The following is a 4,952-nucleotide window of genomic DNA, read 5'->3' as shown; positions in this document are numbered from 1 at the left end:
TTTTCTACTGGGCGCAAAACCAGGGAAGGGCTCTGTAGAGCTTCGCCCGTCCCCATTTTCTAAGTCTCATTCAACAACGTTTATACTTTCCTGACATTGATCTAATATTGTATGTAACTGAACCGATTACACTTGAGGTCTTTTATGCCACATTGAACGTTCAAATTTGTACATACTGCTAGAATATAGATAGATAAAAGAAGATGTGGTATGAGTGTCAATGAGATAACTCTTCATCAAATTCACAATTTGTAAAAGAAAACCATTAAAGGTCAAAGTACGATATCAGTTTTATGAGTACGTAATCAGTCTCTGGATAATTATTTGTTGTGTTTTTATTAATTTCTTATCAGCTCTTAAATATTTGATTTCTTTGAAGCTACTGCAACTCATTAATAACATTTCTATATTTTGCATCATGTTTTATAACATTATTATTTCAGGTGAAGTGTTTGGACAAGGTAAGAGACAACTATAGAAAATTGTTTTACTATCAAAAATATAAACACGAACATAATTATCATGTTATCATAAATCCGTCCGTTTGTTTGGACTCTTTTACATATTTAATGTCACACTTAACATTTTGTCTTTCTTATCATTTAAGAATCGTAAATGATTGAATGTACCCGATTCAAGTAACTTAAAGTATTTATACATCCGAGAAGTTCACACAAATTTTAATATGTGTTACATCTATTACATGTTGTTTCTGCAATTGTTCAGAGACCTAATATTCTTTTCTTTTAGCCTTCTATATGGTATTATACATGTATTTGCTCATTGTCGAAGACTAGAAGATGGTCTATAATTGTTAATAGCTACTTCATTTGTTCTCTAGTGGATAGTTGTTTCATTAACGACCATACCGCACACCCTTATTTTTAATAAATAAACAAACATTCTTTTAAACTATTTATTTGTATCAGCAGTTATCCTTATCTTTCTCTTTCTCACCTTTCCTCACAAAGGTTTAAAATTCATGACGTATAAGACCATTACCTTATTTTAGTAAGAAATCTTGATATGAATATGAATGAATCTATTGTGAATATCATTCACAACAAACAACTCGTTTAATTTTGAAATGATCACACTCATTTCTTAGTATTGCCAAACATTTCAACATTGTCTACCTTTACCGATGTAGGTTTTATCTTTTGTCTCTTGAAGAGGATCACTTATATATTTAATTAAAAACCGAAAAACATAATTTTATCATTCATTTCAATTTCAATTAAATTGTACATGTGAAGTCAGACCCTACTCACACTTGATTTGTTTATGATGAATACTTTATTTATCATTTTAGACTGTGCAGTAAATGATGGTAAAATTTATGTAGATAATACCTGTGTTACTTTACAAACAAATCTACCATATTACACTAAATACGGTTCAAATATCACATTTCGTTGTAAGTCTCGATTATTGCAACAATCCGTAGCTGGTTTAAAGTTTTGTCCAGTTGAACTATGTACCCCAGGAGGATGGACAGATGGATATATTTCCTGCGCTCGTAAGTATATATGGTTTGTTTCTTTAGTTAAAGAACAGATTTTGAATTTGTAATTGATAGTAAAATGAGCATTATAATCCTGAATGAATATATATAGCAGCTCACTTGATATATTTGCCTCATATCTTGACTTACATCTAGAAATTGACAATGAGGGTCGGTTGAAAACAAAACTTTACGACAAAAGAGATGATTTCAGCTTTCCAATTGTGAACTTTCCATTTCTAAGTAGCAACATTCCAGCAGCACCTGCATACGGGGTATATATCTCCCAACTGATAGGATATTCCCGTGCTTGCATTTCCTATCATGATTTTCTTGATAGAGGGTTGCTGCTCACAAGGAAGCTTTTAAACCAAGAGTTCCAAATGGTGAAGTTGAAATCATCCCTTCGTAAATTTTACGGACGCCATCACGAGTTGGTTAACCGTTATGGAATAACCGTTTCACAAATGATATCGGATATGTTCCTTACGTCGTAACTACAATCCCCTTCCCTTTCATGAATGTGACCTACCGAATTAAACTATTTACCGGATTTGTTATCACATAAGCAACACGACGGCCCCACATGTGGAGCAGGATCTGCTTACCCTTCCGGAGCACCTGAGATCACCCTTAGTTTTTTGGTAGGGTTCGTGTTGTTTATTCTTTAGTTTTCTACGTTGTGTCGTGTGTGCTCTTTTTTGTTTGTCCTTTTCATTTTTAGCCATGGCGTTGTCAGTTTGTTTTAGATTTATGAGTTTGACTGTCCCTTTGGTATCTTTCGTCCCTCTTTTAAAGAATATGCTGATCGCTGATATACCACGAAAACAATTCATTCCACTTTAAATCTTACTGCACATACTTTTTCGCATATTATATGTTTGCAACGACGTTTTCAATTTTTGTTAAAACATATGACAGATACAGGACATAAAATTTGGTATACAAGACGCACACAAGAATCTTCCGAATCCTTGGAACTCGAACTCTAACAGAAACAAAACCAAAGTTGTTTAGCATTGAATTCTGTTAATCAGTTATAGACGATTTGAATTTCAAAATGGACGAAATCGGGATAAAAAGAAGAACGAAAGATACCAGAGGGAGAGTCAAACTCAAACCTAGAAAATAAACTGACAACGCCATGGCTGAAAATGAAAGAAGAAAAACAGAAAAATAATAGTACAGAAGACACAACAGAGAAAACTAAAGACCCCACCAAAAACTGGGGGTTATCTCAGATGCCCCGGAAGGGTAAACAGATCCTGCTCCACATGTGACACCCGTCGTGATGCTTATGATATTACAAAATCGGTAAATAGTCTAATTCGGTAGGTCCCTATTAACTGTTAATTAAGATTCTAGAATAAAACTATTCCCTGTCGGACGACAAATTTAGAACTTGCCAGGACCGTCTGCAGCAAGTTGCAGAAAGATAAAATAAAGTCAGACGTCAAAGCATTCTCAGAATAGTAGTGTCAGCTTTTTTGAAATAAATAATTATATAATGTTAGTTTTTAACGATGTAATTTTATCTAATACGAATGAAAGGAGCAGAGAGGCAAACTAATCCACATTCACAGGGACATTAAAACTATTAATTTATAAACGAAATATCAACGTCATGGCAAAATAAAAAAAAACATCCAACAAATAACGACCAAAAGACAAAAAACAGTTGACGAAACACAAAATAGATCAGGGATGTACGTCAAAGAAACTCCAATCTAATGACACTAATCATGAGTAGAGGTCAAAATATTCAAATACTGTCTTCATAATACGTATTTTAGGGACCGAATGCTACCACGAACTATTATCGAAGAAATACATGGGAACACGTAGTTGTGGATTTTCTGGGACGTCATGTCAGTTATGGAATCAACAATCACCACACATGCATTCTCACGTTAGTTCTGACTTCCCTGACCTTGATATCGATCTAGCAATGAACTATTGTCGTGACCCAGGGGGTTCACGGGGGGAACCATGGTGTTATACCACTAATCCAAACGTTACCTGGGAATTCTGTGAAATACCTCAGTGTGCAGGTAAAGTTTATATTTAAGATCGCATGATAAATAGATTTGTATTTTCATTTTGAGCAGGATACTGTTAAAACGGTATATGTGGATTTTCCTATACTTATCTTGTTTTTGTTTTCGGTGGTTTCAGAAATTGCTATTAAACGCTTAATATTAATAGTTCTTTATCAAACTTTTCAATGATTTCGAAAACTATTCTTCGTTTTACATGTAATTTAATATCTTAGATATTAAATTGTTTTTATTTACTTAAATATTTGATACTTATTCTTATTTAAAGCAGATATTTATAGAAATGAAATAAAAATATGTTATGATGGTAAACAGAGGAAGAAGAGAGTGGTACTACAAGAAGAAAAAAAAAACAAAAAACAATCGATTTAGTAGGAAAACAGATAATAATTATTTTCAAAAAATGGAAAAGTTCACAAACGACAAAAAAACACACAATGTATTCATTGATTTGTGTAAAACGCAACTTAAAATACTGTTGGCAGTTTTGTGGCGGCCATATTTTTTTTTATTGAGGAAGCTGGAGTGCATAGAATGAATCACCGACCTTCGGTACAAAAACGTGAACTTCCAACAACTGACATTAGAATCGAACACAGATGATACGTGCAGGACATGAACTCACAACTTCTGCTTATAATATAGTACATGCAGTTGAGCTACTTTCAATCTTAGAAAACTATTTTATTCAAATATGTAAAACTATCCAGACAGTACCAAACAAAGAGCTGCATGTAGTTACTTCAATGAATAGCAAAAGCAATTGTTTTTTTTTAATATAATCATTCTATTACATATAAACTTGTAGAGTTGAATATATTTAAACACCTGAATGACATGGCTAATGAGTGTCCCTATTAATACTGATGATGGGTAGTGCTGTTAGTATTATTCAAAAATGAAAAAAAATCACAAAAAATATTGAACTCCGAGTAAAATTTAAAGGGAAAACTCAATCAAATGGCACATCAAACGAACGGACAACAACTGTCATATTCCTGATTTGGTACAGGTCTTTTCTTATGTAAAAACGACAACGATGTGCGCACAAAACAATCAGTCATCATAGATACAAATGTCAAAAATAGGGGTACAGCGGTACAGCAATCAACAATGTGTTATTATATTAGTCACTATAAAGTTCCTATAATACTTTCAGAACTACCTATGGACTATGGAAATTGTGGTAAGTTCAGTAATGGCAGTTCGCATATATGGTTTGTATGATTTGTATATGATAATGCATATTACGGTTTTGATTCTACTTTAGTAGCGTTTACCCGGGAACGTGTTGAGACAAAGGATCGCTATTCAAAGTCATTTCTATGGCAATTCCACTCTATCTTTTTCGAGTTAAGCTTGAATAGTTTGGGCATTTTGTTTTTGTGTAT

The 4,952-nt window shown here is 33.2% G+C and overlaps 1 long non-coding RNA gene across 1 annotated transcript; it reads left to right on the top strand.

Moving 5' to 3' along the window:
- The first annotated feature begins 1,316 nt into the window (after positions 1 to 1,316).
- On the top strand, positions 1,317 to 4,747 carry LOC143057143 (uncharacterized). The gene is made up of 3 exons (XR_012972647.1): positions 1,317 to 1,519; positions 3,298 to 3,555; positions 4,721 to 4,747. It is a non-coding gene; the product is annotated as an uncharacterized LOC143057143 (long non-coding RNA).
- The last annotated feature ends 205 nt before the right edge of the window (positions 4,748 to 4,952 follow it).

Source organism: Mytilus galloprovincialis, chromosome 13 (genome assembly GCF_965363235.1).
Source record: "Mytilus galloprovincialis chromosome 13, xbMytGall1.hap1.1, whole genome shotgun sequence".
Lineage (NCBI taxonomy): Eukaryota > Metazoa > Mollusca > Bivalvia > Mytilida > Mytilidae > Mytilus > Mytilus galloprovincialis.
The sequence above is the reverse complement of the archived record's forward strand: the minus strand, read 5'-3'. Positions and strand labels throughout refer to the sequence as shown.